Source organism: Panicum hallii, chromosome 3, assembly GCF_002211085.1.
Source record: "Panicum hallii strain FIL2 chromosome 3, PHallii_v3.1, whole genome shotgun sequence".
Lineage (NCBI taxonomy): Eukaryota > Viridiplantae > Streptophyta > Magnoliopsida > Poales > Poaceae > Panicum > Panicum hallii.
Genome location: NC_038044.1, coordinates 62,813,811 through 62,830,503, shown reverse-complemented (window position 1 = coordinate 62,830,503; position 16,693 = coordinate 62,813,811). Strand labels below are relative to the sequence as shown.

Sequence of the window (16,693 nt, the reverse complement as noted above, 5' to 3'; positions counted from 1 at the left end):
ACTTGAGGTGGGGCAGCGTGCCGTGCGGGGGAGCGGCGAGGTCAAACCGGATCCGCTGCGGCGGCGGCGGCGGCGTTGCGGCCGGTGGCGCGTTGCTCGTGGAGTCGTGGTCGACACTCGACAGCCAAACCCCTCGGTGGGGGCTGTAGGGATGCTGCCCGGCATGGCATGGAGGTAGACGATGAGCAGTGGCGTCCTTCCAGGGACAGGGACAGGTACAGATTCACCTCTGTTCATGCGTGCTCACGGCGAAAATCCAAGAATTCTGGACGAAAGAATAGTTGTCTTGCGTTGATCCAGAGTCTGCCGCGAGCTCTTGACGAGCGTAGGGATGGTGACGCTGTCTGCAGCAGGAGAAGCTGCAGCTCAGTTTGTGAGCTTCCTAGGATGTCTCTTAGGGTCCGTCTGGCATCCCGACTAAATTTTAATCCTTGTCGTATCGGATTTATCTATTAATGTCGGTGCAAACATCAATCTTGTGATGTTTCTTTTGATGATGTCTTGAGGCCCCGTCTGGAAGCTGTTGTACGCATGGCGGTGGTGCGCTCGCGGTGCGCGGACGTGGCGCAGGAGGACCGAACGTCCCGAGCATGGTTCCAGCCTCCTCCCTGCTCCCGCCACTCCTACGTGACTGTGCTCAAGCACTTGTGGATCTTTGGGTTGTCTACTCTTCATGAGTAATGTTGAGAAGTAGTTTTGGTAAGCTTCAAGTTCATGTTCAGTGGGAAGTAGTGTTGCATTTAGCGGCAGAAGGGAAAAAAAGATACCAAAGGCATAGAAGGGATGTCTAACCCAAAATCCATAAAATCAGCTAGCAAAATCCAAAAATCCAGACAGCACTATTCAGATCTTATTCATAATTTAGATTTTGAAAATCCATCCAGAATCCTAGATTCCAAAATCCAACACAGCTTCTAAACGGGGCCTTGGTCAGCAACGTTCGCGTTCAGACAGCTCCTTGTGTGTTTTTTTTTCCTCTACTCGAGTCTCCATACCACCGACTTTTATTTTTGAAATAAAAAAAACCACCGACTTTTCTTGCCATCACCCTTGTCGTCGAGAACTCAACATTCTAGAAGCTGCAGAATTTTTTTTCAACCAGGGCCATGCCCCCCGCCCCCAAAAAAAAAACACCCCGACGACTGCAGGTGTGTGCAAGAAGCCGCACGAGACGGTTAAACACGCACTAGCTAGCTCAGTGCCTGGCAGGGATAGTTGCTTGTGCACGAAAGCAGGTGATTATTCTAGCATCATTGGTTAACTGGTAACTTTGTCGGGGACGGAAACGTCAACCCGATCAGCTGTAAAAGTCTGGACTTTCTGAAGCGAGCAGTGAACCCCAAGGCATCGCGTGGCTCGAATGCCCGATTAGCGTAGGCTTAAAATAATCTCCATGTAGTATGATCCTTAGTACTTTTTTAAAAATAAACTAGTACCAGTATGATCCTAGAGGTCAAAAGCGTCGCATATACTTCTTTTTTTAAAAAAAAGAAATGGAACTACTAGTACGTACGAGTTCTCTTGCCTCGCCGCAAATGGAGAAGCGAAGAAAACGCGATAATCTGCTTTGCTCAAAAGAATACTAGCGAGGAGACCAGTTTTTTTTTTGTTTTGTTTTTTTACTCGTGCTAGTACGTGCGTGGAAAGTGGAAATTTAACAATGAGTGATCGTTCTTATAAAAAAAAATGCGTGATCGTCGGGTCAAATTTGCTGGCTACAATCGGCTAGCTATTTTTTTTTTCTAGCAGAGGTGCTCATTAGCGTACCATAATCGGGGTAGCTTTAGTGGGGAAGAAGCTTAGTTTATGGCTGTTTCCAAAGGCGGCGACAGCTTAATCAGCTGTGCACTCCGCGCTAATCAGAGCCGAAGATACTAGTATTAGTAGCAAATTAGTACTCTACTTGTTAATAAGCAGGCACGGCCGATTGGTGTTGGGATCCTCCCTCCCTGCTACAGCATTCTAGAGGGCGTCTAAGAGCATCTCCAACCATGAGTCCTTGGATCCTATAATTTATATTAGGGACATATTTGATGTGTTTAGGGCTAAAAAAAGCTTATACTCCAACAGCGGAGTCTCAAATCATGTCATTTACAACTAATTAGGAAAAGATTGGAGCGGAGGCATTGGGAAAAGAAGTCTCTGTCAGTTAGATTTCGTGGCAAAAGGAAGATAGGACCCAACCAATTGAGTCCTATATCTAGACCCGGAAGACCGAGTTCTAAATTGATTTGCCAGTTTTTTGTAAAATAGGACTCCTGTTGGAGGCTATTTTTTTCTCTTAAGCCCTATATTTCAAGATAGGACCCAATTTAGGACTCCTGTTGGATATGCTCTAAGAGCTTCTCCCGAAGCTAAAGCCGGTAAAACTTAAAAAAGAGTAATTTTTATCCGTTTTCTAATTTATTTTAGCATGAGGTTGAAAAATAGCTTCACGCTATACTATCTTGATTCAAGTAAAATAGGGAAAGCCGAAGCAAAAATAAATTCTCCCCAGCAGACACTAGTTGCTCCGGCCAGAGCGCTCCTTGCCCTGCCGTGTACTATCATGGAGTGGAAGGACTGCTTTCTGCCGGCCATGGTCGCGCACACGGCGTGCAGATCAGAGTTCAGATCGTGCCGAGCCAGAGCTCCGGCACCCCCGGGGATTAGGCGCCTAAAGTGGTTGTAAAGAGCAAGACGGCAGGTACGGAAACACACACCAAATGAGGGCGAAGGCGAGACGGCAGATCTAGATATGTTTAGTGGATATCAGAAGCGGGCACGCGCGGAGGCGCCGGATCGAGGACGAAGACGAGGTCGGCAGGAGTGCAGGTGACACGAGTCCACAGCATCCCTGATCATCAGCCGTGGACGAGGATACGGCCGGTCGATCGACAGTGTGCCCTGAAGAGTTGGGGCAAGTTCGTCTTATTCTTCGGGTCGTTTTAATTTTCTTAAATATATTATTTTATTATACATCTAAATATATATTATATTTAGTTATATATTTTTTCTGCTCTAAATTATTAGTCGTCGTGGCTTTTCTAGATGCATGGTTTTTAGATATATGTTATGTCCATTTGCATGGTAAAATTTTTAAATTTAGAAAAATCAAAAATTTGTATAATAATCAAAACGATGGCGAGTTGTCGGTGGAGTTGTGCCTAGCTAGAGGCATGTGCGCCGTGCGTATCATCTGCGGCGTCGTTTGTGAACGTTCGACCGAATGGCGAGCCCGACCGAGCCGTTGGGAGGACGTGCGGGCACGCAAAACCACCGTAGTAGCTACGACGTGGGCTTTGACTCTGACTACCTCCACTGATCTTGCTCCTCCGGCTCAAGATTGAGCGCACAAGACTCGGTCGACCTCCGGGAAAAAAAATTCTGGTCACTGACAAAAGAAAAAAATCGGATCGAACAGTGAGCACATGGTCGTGTACGTCCTTCGCGTACGCGTGTACGTCCTTCGCGTACGCGTGTCCGGCGAGATGTATCGTCCACGCGCACGCCCCGGCTGTGGCCGGCGTGCCGGCCGGGCTGCCGGCGCCCGCGCCTCCGCCTCCGCCTCCGCCTCGCCTGCCCTGTCGCCCGCGGCTGTCGTTGACGCGCGCTATACGCGGGCGGCCATGGCCATGTGCTCGGCGCCGGCGGTGTCCGCGGGGCGGGACTGCCGCGCCGCGGCAATTGGCGGGCGCCGGCGCTGCGCCCGCGCGCGGCGCGAGATCGATGCCCAAGCAACGGGTGGCGGGCATGGCGTGCTCCACCGGCGGCAGGCACGGCGCGCGGCCGTTCCTCGACCGATCGACCACGCCGCCGCAGCAGCACTCCCTGCTGGCTACTACGATCTCTGCAGGTTAAAGACGATTACACTACTCTGCTGCTACGGACGGAAATTTAACCAACCCCTGAAAATGCAGGCGCAAATACAGTTCAAATAAAGCTCGACCAAACTTTTCGAATTTTCCTGATTTTGCACCGCAAGTGAAGTTTGCATAATTGCGAATTGCGAGCGACTAGCTACTTGTGTGTGAGAGAGGGCATGCAGTGTCAAAGAGATACTACTAGATAGGACTGCTACTTGGACTTGATTAGTGTAACTAATCTCGGTTGGCCGTTCAGTGAAGACTTGGCAGGATAGTTTGTCTGCCTAAACGGCAACCGAAAGCGGGAGCAAGTGCATGCACCACGTCGCGCCAAGGACTCATCACCAGCTGATATAAAATTATTGTTTTTTTTTCCGATTGCAAGTTCTTTAAACACTCTAGGGTACGGTTTCCTTTTCTCAAACAGAGATCATTATTGGTTATCCATTTGCAATTATAGTGCAGAAGATCACCAGCGGATCTCACTCCCTACCTTTTCATTCATTTCATCCATGCATATTGGGAATGCAAATGGACAAAGTTTCTTTGCTAGACAAAACTGAAAACAAGGTTCAGCTCCTGCTTTATTTAGAGAATATGTATCGAACTGCTAGCGATTGTTGGGATTCAAAGTATTTGTGTTGGTGAACAACGGTTTAAGCATGCATGTTAGCTGGGTCCACGGCTCAGTGTCTGAACAACGGGAAAGATAAAGCACCTGAAGAAGTTTCTGAACATGCATGGACCTTGACTGTCTGCTAGCTGCTCAACACTCTTGTTTCTGAATTTGCTTATTAGCACACGACCAGACATGGACCGCTACTGCACAATACATGTTGCTCGACAAGCTAGATTAGTATTCAGATCAAGCAAGAAAGGACATCCCAAGTCATCGCTGGACCATAACCTGATGAAGAACTGTTCACATTGCCATCACATGACTGTTTGCCGTCACCACGGAGCCCTAGATCGAAGTACTGTTTCTTTAACCTAATGGGACCTAGATAGTGGCACCTGCAGATCAGCGCAACCAATTCAAAGGTAGACGACTAACGCTTTGTCATCTTGCATCTAGCTAGAAGGGCCATTGCATACATAATGCATGGGCAGATGGGCCATTGCAGAGATCAAGATCATTTTAAACTAATCACGGAGTAGCACATGTATGTGACCTTGTTGTAGCCTGGTTCAGACTTGAGAGCACAGACCAAGAAGGAACCTAGAGAATCCCTGAGAGAAGCTCACGGGACACTGGACAAGCGCGATAGCACTCGTCGCGCTTGTAGGGGACACGCCTATAGCTCTGATCACCTAAGAACCCTACATCATTAAGCAAGGCATCTGCAATTTATTTGTTCTAATCAAAACCTGAAGAATCTTCTGAAACTGTAGGAGTATGATATTGAACCTGTTAGTCTGTCTCACTGTCTCTGCAACTTCTTTTAGAAAAAGAAAATACTTAGTAGGTTGTTCTCCTTTTGCTTTGCTTTGCCTAGCTAGTTTAGTTTAATTTGGTGTTAGGAGGGGCTCTGCATGGCCAGGTACAGACATGCCCACATGGCTGACACACACAAACTATGCATGGTACTATCTAATACGACCCTGGAAATAAAATGGACTAGCATAATTTGCCCTTACACCAGATAGTACAATATTGAATATTGGGCATTGGTCGATGTTGCATTAGTGGCCACATCATGACCTGGTTTATCTTACTGATTAAGTGCACAAAGCTAATAGCTGCTAGCTGTGTTATGTGTGCTTTTAGGGAGGAGCATTTATAGAGTGGCCAGGACGTACGGCAGCGCAAATTGCGTGGAAGCTACTGTGAAATCATCCGTGTAGAGTCAAAGTGTTTCGAGCTGTCAGCGGCGATGACTAGCAGTACTGACTGATTGGCAGCAACCTCTGAAAACAGCGGCTTTCAAGGAGGCCTAGCTCTAGCTAGGGTTAGGGTGAAGCTGAAACGGTCGGAAAAGTGGACACGATCGCGATCGATCTCCTAGTAGCCTTGATCGCGATCCCGACTTCAAAGGAAAGGCGCCGCGCCAGAAGCTTCGTGTAGTTCCAGTTTCCAAAGCACACGCCATGCATTTTCTTGATTGTTTCTCCCTTCGGATCCGTGAACTTCTTCAGACATAGGATGACCTGCTCTCTGTTAATCTAATTTATCATCTGGCCATTCAGTAAAGACTGGAGAGAACGAATTGAAGTGCCCATGTTCAGTGACCCGAATTGAACTTCTTCAGACATAGGATGACCTGCTCTCTGTTAATCTAATATATCATCTGGCCATTCAGTAAAGACTGGAGAGAACTTCTTCAGACATAGGATGCCAACCAAAAGCACTTAAATCTTCAGTTCTTTAAACACTCTAGGCCTCCTCCTTGTTCTCTTTTGGGTTTAAAAAACAATGGTCATTGTTATCCGTTTGCAATGATATATACTGCAGATCGATCGCCATCATGATCTCTCAATAATCCACTGCTTCCAAGAAGGAACGGACTGATGAACAAGAGTATTGGAAAAAATTTGATGCCAAACGACAGTGCAAAAAAAAGGTAAGCAAAGCTGCTCCACATGATACGAAGCTGATGAGCACTGGGCAAAGTGTTTGCAAGTGCAACAGAGTTCAGACAGACTTTTTTTTTTGGCGAGGAAGTTCAGACAGAAATAACAAACTATTCTTGGTGCCCCAGCAGCTGGTCCTTTCCTCTTTTGCTAATCTGGCTCTTGCCAATGTATCGATCGAGCTTAGCTCAGCTGGTGGGAACTTTGGCGCCAATTTCTGCGCCCATGGTTCGGTGGCTCAACAAAGTTCAGACAGAATAATTCGTGCTGCGCCAGACAAAATAACTCAAGCACACATATACGGACAGTTGGATACTCCTCCGTATATAAGCAACGGATTCACATGTTTTTAGAAAAGGAAAAGAAAAGAAAAGAAATTTGCATTCCATCATCTGTACAATGTCTGATACTCTTGCTGCAATGCAATTTGTTAACAGACGACCAGACAAGGACCACCACCAGTGTATGTATGAAGGTGTGTTTGTTAAATTATGTAGGAGCAAGACAGATGCCCGGATTAAAACATGCGCTGATCGAGTAAGGACAACATCCTCAGTCATCAATATAATAGACCATCACTTAGGAAAGACGAAACATCTTAGCTTGCTAGTTTTGTTTCTTTGGTTGCTTTTTAATATATCTAATCAGTAGGGGGAATACCCTCCTGTTTCTTCAAAAAAAAAACTAGCTAATAGAGCTTCGCTGTGACTACTAGGAAGATTTGTATATTGATCTGTGTCTGAAGTTCTGTACATACTCTGAAGTTCAGATACCTGCAGATGGACGCATGCATCACATGCTGCGAGAATCTGCTTGACAGTTACTCCTACCTTGCACTACTGCATGCAAGATCAGATTAAACTAATCACGGGGATCAGCCTAAGCTGCTTGGTTAAGACCTGGGATGGAAGCCCAAGAAACCTGGAGAATCTGGAGAGAAACTTGTGGTAGCTAGCAGCCAGAGAGGAAACTAAAGAGCCGGGCGACAGGCGCGCCAAGATTCGCGCTGCGCTTGTAGGGGGACAGCCCGCGCACGGCGAAGCAGCTTGCATCTCCTAAGAAGCCTGCACCATTAAGCATGCAAAGCGTCGCGATCTGTCAATACTTAAGCTCGATGGAGGAATCTTCTGAAAACCTGATTGAGCCTGGATGCCTGCCCCCTGCTGCGTCGATCTCTGTACTACTCTTCTTTCATTTAAATAAAAAAAGTTACTGGCTGCTCGTCCTATGATGCTTTTAACTTGGATTTTTTTTATATTAATTCGGAGGCTTGCACAGCCAGTAGGTGCAGACATGCTCACAATCTCACATGGCTCACACACAAACTGAAGAGCTCTTTGTACTGAATACGTATGTGATAGCCAATCAGCAATGTGAATCTGTGGGTGGTGCACTGCTTCTTCTGCGAGAGCTAGCAATCAGCAGATGATGCAGAGCACAGGCAGGCACGCGAGATCCCGACCTGCTCGCCGCGCTCACGGCACGGGATCCTCCGACAGTCCGACGTCGACCGGACGGACGCCGGGGCGATCACCGATCAATCAGGCCCGCTTGTGCGGCTTGCCGATCCCTTTCCTCGGCGGTGTGCTGTAGCCATGCGCTGATGCCTCGATTTGACTGTTGTCGTGACGTCATGCCTTCTGCTGCACACGGCCAAGATCCGTCCCTGCCGTACCAAAATCCCTCAAATTCCAGAAATTTAAGGGGCATGTGTCCCCACAGGACTTCCTTTGGATCCACCACCACCTCCGTCCATTATAGTTGCTTGTGAAAAAATATATTATATACGATCCGACTTGCTTGTGAAAATACAATCCATTATAGTTGTATATACGGTCAATTACTTGCTCGTAAAAATATAATATAATCTATTATAGTTGGTTGGTCCTTTACAAAAACTAGTGGAGATTTTGTTGGGAAGAAAAACTAGTGCAGATGCAAGTATCTAGCCTTGCACGTCTTCAAAAAACTTAGTAAACAACAATTTATATTCATTAAAAATAATGTCCATGTGGCACGTGCATATTTTCAGAAAGGTTGTCAATAATCTCCACATGGGTGGGTCGTGTGTGCATCTCAATTCGGCCCACTTGTTTCGGTCCTTGGGCTGCATTTCCTTCCACCTCGCAACTTGCCACTGGAAACGTAGCCGTATTATGTTGTTTTTGAGTAGAAATGGATAAAATTTCTGACGTAACTAGCTTTCAATGTCTGACCCTTGGTGCAAATTCCAACAATCCTACGCTGTATTGTTCCTGTTGTATTCAAGAAACTCAATGATAAATTGGTGTGCGAATAATTAAATATATATAACACCTCCAAGACATAGTACCATCTTGTTCCTTTCGGCTACTCTCAGTGTAGTTTTCATATTTATTTCCAAGAATGCTAAACAGGAGAGCATTTAGTTAACTCCATACGATACATATTACATGCAAAATGTTTTTTTTCTTCTCTGAAGACTGAAAGAAGAAACCCATCATGGTTAGTTTTCTTTCAGAATGTAACTTGCTTGCTTAAGAACGCTCTGACATCCAGAAGGCAACCATTATTATTAACTGGTCGATGCTTCCATGCTACTGTTAGTCTTCTTGCTTGGGTGATCTGGCTTTGCCTATGCAGGCCGTCGTAAAGCTAACGAGAGCAGCGTTCCAACTTCCAAGTATATATCAAGGAAGGAAACCGGCGAGCAATCAAGCTGCGGCGAGACAGCCGGCGAGCAATCGGCCGGCGAGTGGGGCCAGCGTTTCTCTTTGGGATAAAGTGAGCGCCACCTGAACTGAAGACAGGCTAGCAGGACTCGTTCGACGGCGGCGACGTGCTCACGCGCAACACCAGCTACCAGTAAATTAAAAGCTGGTGACGGTACGGTGACTGTGCTCGTCGTCGTCGTCGTCAATGCAGTGACCCACTCATTGATGCTCTCTGCCTGCTGCAGAACACGGTGCTAAAAAAAATCCTTCTGCTGATCCAAATGCTTTGTATAGGCTTCAGTCGTTTTCTTCTTTAAGCAGACGGGGCATCTTGATCACAACATGCTAGTGTGAATGTGAATATTGTCCAATTAGGGTCAATAATATGGACTAGTTCTTTTCTAAAATATGGACTCGTGGAAAAAGTAAAACTGTAAAGTGTTAATAAAACCCTAGTTGATCATCAGTCTCAGAACAAGCTAGTGTGAATGTGAATGTCCAATTAGGGTTGGTCTCGACCTCGCGTTGACATGGAAGGTTCCTCCATACCTTGCCACCTGAAGTGGCGTTACTCACACCACCACCTGATCGGCTTGACTCGCGTGCTATATATACCACCTACTGTCTCCCAGTCTCCCACACTCCCGAGCAAGCACTCGCCGCCAGCTCGTGCACACCGCCCACCCCCGGGCGATCGAGCTCTCCCTCTCTCTCGCAAGCTAGCTCGACATGGCCGGGCTGGCTCGCTTCCTCTGCCTCAACGGCGACGCCGCGAAGCCCACGCCGCTGCCGCTGCCGCTGCCGCTGTCGCCCACGCGGCCGGCTGACGACATCCCTTCCCTTCGCGCCGAGCTGTACGGCCCGGGCTTCAGCTCCACGCCGAGGCGTGGGACGGGCACGCCAACTGGATCGGGTACGTCGCGGCGGCCGGCGCCGCCGAGGCCGAGCTCGCCGGGTGCCAGGACATCGTCGTCGCGTGGCGGGGCACCATCGCGACGGACGAGTGGGCCTTGGACATGAGGACCAGGATGGTGCTGTTCGAGCTCGACGCCGGGAAGGAACAAGGGCGCCAGGGTGGACAAGGGGTTCCACGCCATATACACGTCCAGTAACGCCGGGAGCAAGCACGGCGAGCGCAGCGCGCGGGACCAGGTCGCCGGCGAGCTCGCGCTGCTAGTCAGCCACTTCCGCGGCCGCGGCGAGGCGGTGCGCGTCACCGTCACGGGGCACATCCTCGGCGGCGCGCTGGCCCTGCTCGCCGGCGCGACGCCGCCGCGGCGCACCCGGACGTGCCCGTCGCCGCCGTCACCTTCTCCGCGCCGCGCGTCGGCAACCGGGCTTTCTGCGAGGGGCTCGCGTCGCGCGGCGTCCGGGTGCTGCGCGTCGTCGTCCGGCACGACGTCGTGCCCCTGGTCCCTCCTTTCAGCCCAAAAGAATTCATTCTGAGTTTATTGGAGGAGTTGCTACCAGCTGTAGGGGTTGACTCTCTGATTGAAACAGAGAAGACGGGACGAGCGTTGCTAGAGGAGTTCCATGGGTATGTCAGTGGCAAGAGATGCCTGATTGTGCTCAACGACCTGTCCACCATTGAAGAGTGGATTCGGGTTAGAAAATGCTTCCCAATCAGCAAGGAAGGGAATAGAATCATAGTGTCCACAACGAATGTTGAGGTTGCAAGCTTATGCGTGGGCCAAAACAGTGTGGTGTCAGAGCTCAAGCAATTGTCCGCCGATCAGACCATCTATGCTTTCTACAAGGAGGTACTATTGAACTTTTAGAGAAGTTCTGACGACAACTAACGTTATTATTCATATAGTTCAACGTACTAGCTCAGTAGGCAACAGGATGTTTCGACTTCTAATGTCACTTTTCTTTTTTGTAACAATACTAGCCTACCGCCAGACCGTCTGTTCAAATACCTACCATGCCTGATTCTGTCCAGGGAGCCGGTGATGAAGATGGAATACTCGTACTAAGGTGAGGGAATTCACTCATTTTTATATAGAAAGCAGTCAGGTGCTTATGAAGACACACATTTCATTTACTGGTTATCACAACATAAGTAGCTAGAAGCATGGAAGTCCCATCTTAATCCTACCAAGGAGTAGAATGTAATCATTTGACGTTAAGCGAAGTTGAAAAAAACATAGAGAGCTATTTAAATATTTCTGCCTCAAAATAGAATAAAATAAAAATGCATATAGTTCTCACAGTTGAGAATGTTCGGAACTTTTTTAAATACAAGTACAAATCAATCCTCCCTTGAGGATCCAGTACGTGTAAGGAGAAATCATTGACCCTTCTGTCGTAGCAGAGTCGGTCACTTGCTACATTATTAGAGGTGGGATTGCTCCTGCAGATCCCCAATCCCACCCCTCCCATCCCTTAAGGTGGAAACCCTCCTTCCCTAGTACCTGTGATTTTTTATGGACGTATACAAGGACACGGGGGTTATTAAAAACATTATACATATAGGAAATTTTTCATAAACATACTTCAACATACAATCATCTTTACAAACCTCAAGTCTTTTCTCAACCATATCTAAAAAATCTCAAAAGCATCCTTATAAAGTAAAAATTCTTATAGGCAGCTATTCCGGATATGGGATCATTCTTGCATTGAGAACTGAAGTGTTTATCGTTGAGGCAAACACTTAGCATGTTCCTTAGCTTTGATAAAGTGAGAATTTCCTTCCATTTTTTACACCAGTGGTACTCATGTAATCTATCGAGGTAGGACATGCCCAAAAAAAGAATCCTAACAATTACTAAAAATACCTTCAACTAGTTTTTTAGTGATTTTTAGGGTATAAGGGAACAAATATGGAACAAAAGCAAATTGAAATAAATCTGAAAGAAAATAGATCTCAGATGTGTGGCAAGATATACATTGGGTCTAAATTAATTGCCAAGAAATAACTCTAAACTAAACGGTGGAATATTTTTGTGTTTTTTGTGCAACTATGTGTAAGGAAGGTAAAATAGATCAAATTCTAGCGCAAGAAATAACCAAAGGAAGGAATACTTTTTTTGTTCGTGCCACAATTTATTTAAATAAAGTAAAATAGATGTAAACTAATAAGCACTAAAAATATAATGGATCTTGACTTGTGATACAAGAAAGGTAGTAAAATAAATTTAAGGTATAAGAACAACTATATTTTTTTGGGTTTTATTAATGCACAAACAGGAAAAAAGAACAGGTACACTACTAATTTTTTTTCTTTGAAAAGTATGACACAGAAAAAAAACACTTTGAGACATGAAAAAAGAAAGCAGCACATAGAAGGTGGAGAGGAAATAAAATGAAAACACAAGAAGAGATGGATTTAATTGCAATAGTTTTTGGAAGAACTAACCTTAAACTTTGCTTCCCTAGCAGTGGCACCAAGAAATAGCTTGATTACACAAATGTGCTTGAATTATCACTAGCAATTGTTGTGATTAATTAACTTGAATATTTAATCAATGGACTCAAGAAATCGCGTGGTGGGTTGTTGTGCCTTTAAGAACTTATGGATGTAGTATGTGGCTATCTCTCTTGGTTGTGTCTATGAACAAGGTTATTATCATCTAATCGCTTATATGATTCTTTAAATGTGGTTGAAGTTTGTTCATTTGCACTTTTTAAAGGGTTCTCAAGATGTAGCAGATTCGGATGAGCTAGTATCAAGCACAACGCTGCCCACATCTGATACTCAAGAAGACCAATCCAATCCTCATCAAAAAGAAAAGGAGGACCAATCCAAGGATGATGATGGAAAGATGATGGCTGAAGAGGGCCACATACGTACAAATATGACAGAAGGGGTTGTGGAGGAATCTCAGCTTGTTGGGCGAGAGAGAGAGAGAGAGAGAGAAAAAACTCATTGCCAATCTAATTTTGGAACATTCTGACAAACATCTTGAGGTGATCGCAGTGTGGGGAATGGGTGGTATTGGAAAGACCACTCTAGTTGCAGATGTTTACCAAAGTCAAGAGCTCAATGACAAGTTTACAAAGCGTGCCTTTGTGACCGTCTTGCGCCCTTTCAAGCTTCAGGAGCTCCTTAGGAGCATAGCTATCCAGCTAGATGCAGTTTCATCCGGAAAGAAGGGTGCGATGGATTTTGCCCATGACAACGGAAATGATTATGCACCGATGTCTGTTGACCTTTTGACTAAAGCATTGGACGGGCTTTCGCAGGATAGAAAGTGTTTGATTGTTATGGACGACCTATTATATACCAAAGAATGGGATGCAATAGCAGAGGCATTCAGTAAAATTAAGAAAGCAAGCTGGACCGTAGTGATTACCACAAGGCAAAAGGATATTGCTGAGCATTGTTGCAAGAAACCGGAATGTAGACACATGCTCGACATTCTAGAAGCTAAGGAAGCTCAGAAACTCTTCATAAAAACGGTACTGAAAAATGCTCATATTCAGTTTATTTCATTTGATGATGCTTTGTATAAGCACAACTCTACTGAAACTGGCTTCGAAAGGAGATGCTTCAGAGTATTTTGTGAAAAAAAAAGAGAAAAGGGTTGTAGTCTGATACTACAGGGTCAAGTCAGATTTTTTTTATTCCTAATGATTTGACCTCCCAATATAAAAAAGATAAAAGCGGATCCATAATACACATAGAAAACATTGTTAAATCTTTCCATTTTTGTTCCCTTAACACACAAATTAATGACCTAGGAGTAGGCTCCTAGCACGGAGGGTAGTAAAATAGAGCACTCGCTGACCAAAATCTAGCCATTTTATTTTCCATTTCCCATGGTATCCGCCATAACACGGCATTTTTCTGTGCGTTTGTCTATATTTGTTGTAGTTTCTCTCATGATTTTCTTTCAGATCAAGGATTGTAATGTTCTAAAATAAAGTTGGTGATGCTCCAGAATCATTCAAGAACTTTCACGCATGAATTATTGTGTTATTATTTTTATAAGAAAAAAGGCCCACTTTTAGCCGCTCAGCTCTTCTATTTGGCTAATTTTATGGTCCCTGGACTCCAAAACCGTCTAAACTTGGAACTTTAACTAGCAATACCGTTCGATTTTAACATCCCGAGCCTGATTTTGGTGGCTTTTAAGACATGTCAGCAGTTTTCAGCTCCACTTTGCTACTAGACTATGACGTGGCATGGTCCCACATGCCATTTCCTTCATTAACTTTTCAAGATTTGTAAAAGTTAGACAATCCGTCATTGTTTAGTGAAGAAAATCGTTTACTACTCTGTCATCGGGACTGTCCTGCATCACAGCATGTGTTACCATGCATACTCCAACAAGCCCTTGGCCTGTTCATTATTGAACCACATGTTAAAATTTGTCCTAGTCATAAATACTAACAAACAAGTTGGCTTTAATTTAAATTTGGTGTACTGAATGTTTTGTGTTGCACCAATTTCAGGTATTCAAGAAGACTATAGATTTGAACAACGAATATCCTGAGTTGGTTGAACCAGCAAAATTGATCATAAACAAGTGTGATGGACTTCCCCTTGCAATAGTCACCATAGGTAGCTTCTTGGCAGGGCAAGAAACAATAAGTGCCATGGAGTGGAGAAGATTAAATGAACACATTACTGCTGAGTTGGAGATGAATCCAAAGATGAGCTTATAAGAGCAGTTCTTATGAAAAGTTATGACGGTTTACCCTATTACCTAAAACCTTGTTTCTTGTACATGTCCATATTTCCTGAAGATTGCAATATTAGCCGAAGACGTCTGGTGCGCCGCTGGGCTGTAGAGGGTTACTCATCAGAGGCATGGGGCAAATCTTGCATGGAAATAGCAGATAGTTACTTTGAGGAACTCATTGGGAGGAGCATGGTACTACCAACTCGTGAATCAATTACCAGCAAACAAAAGGCTGACTCTTGCAAACTACATGATCTCATCCGGGACATCAGCATTTCAATGTCAACGAAAGAAGATCTTGTTTTCAGGTTGGAGGAAGGTTGCAGCTCAAACACTCACGGCATAGTACGTCACCTTGCCATAAGCAGCAATTGGGAGGGAGACGAGGGTGAGTTTCAGAGCATCGCGGAGCTATCCTGTATAAGGTCTTTAACACTGTTTGGGAAGTGCAAGCCGTTTTACATTTCTGACAAGATGAGGTTTCTTCGAGTGTTGGATTTGGATACGGTAGATCTAGCTAACCATTGCCTTGAGCACATTGGGAAGCTTCTACATCTCAGATACGTTTCTCTAAGAATGTGTTTTGGTATTTTTTTGTTTGCCTGATTCAGTGGGTAACCTAAGCCAACTTGAGGTACTGGACATCAAATGGACAGAAATACAAGTGCTGCCCAAAACCATAGTCAGGCTCAGGAAGCTACGTTATCTCCATGCTGGCAGTGGAGGTTTTTGTAGTGGTACGTCAGGGCTGAGTTATCCTGACAGGTGTGTGGAACTTTTGAAGGTACAACGTGACGCATATTTTGGAAAGTTCCGTAAGGTCTATGCCAGGAGGAGGAGTAGGCGTGATTGGTGCGCTATAGCTTGCTGCGCAGCATTACCTCCTATTATGATGGGCTTGGAATTTCCAGGAAATGATGGTGTTACAGTACCAAGAGGGATGAGGAAATTGAAGTCGCTGCACACACTGCGGTCTGTGCATCTTGCATGGGGAAATGCTGTTTTGGAAGAGATAAAAGGTCTCACCAGCCTGCGCAAGATCGGGGTGGTCGGCATCAGCGAGAAAAATTGTCACGACTTATGTTTAGCAATCTCCAAGCTCAGCCTCCTTGAATCCTTGTCGCTGTCCTCAGGACTAGATTTCTCTGTCATTCTGAGTGGCATGGAACCACACCTTCGGGAAATCTCCAGAGCCTCAAGCTGTATGGCGAGACGGCCAAATTGCCAGAATGGATCAAAGGGCTCCAGAATCTGGTGAAGCTCGGGCTATATGGCACCCGTCTCTCGAGGGATGGTGCAGCCATGCTCATGCAAGACATTGGGAAGCTACGCAACCTGTCGATTCTGAGTTTGGCTATTGAAGAACTCCATTTCAAGAGTGGCATTTTCATGAGCCTCAAGGTTCTTGACCTTTGTTACGCCCCAAGCACGGAATTCAAGTCAGTGAAGTTTGATGACAAAGCAATGCCCAAACTTGAGGAGCTGCATCTTCACATTGGAAGGACTGTTAGCTTTTCTGGGGTACAATATCTCCAAAGCATCAAAGAAATACGTCTACGTTTTTGGTACGAGGTACCAGACGAGTTCAAAGAACCGTTTTCCCGGGAACTGAGGGGGCAGCTTGATAAGGAAAAAATGGGGCACCTGTTGAAGGTGAAATGAAGCTCGGGGCCCGAGACTGCTTGACTGTGTGTGAATCGTGAAGGGTGCGGTACACGCCGCAGTGCAGACAGAGTACTCTATTGTCCAGACGACGGATCATCAAAGTCGAAAGTCATATTCTGGTTTCTGGTTTACCTATATTAGATCCAGGCCCGTCGATCAGGCGGCGCAACCTGCGCGACATTTTCAGGGGCCGCCCAAATTAGGCCCACTAATTACTAATCACAGTAATTAACATTTGACAACTAAAGCATGACTGAATCCTTATAATAGTTGTATTATGAAGTATGAA

At 45.7% G+C, this 16,693-nt stretch overlaps 2 pseudogenes; both read left to right on the top strand.

Annotated features, from left to right (window-relative positions):
* Positions 1–9,838: 9,838 nt before the first annotated feature.
* On the top strand, positions 9,839–10,887 carry LOC112885635 (annotated as a pseudogene).
* A 1,989-nt stretch (positions 10,888–12,876) lies between these two features.
* LOC112885634 lies at positions 12,877–16,401 on the top strand (annotated as a pseudogene).
* Positions 16,402–16,693: the final 292 nt, after the last annotated feature.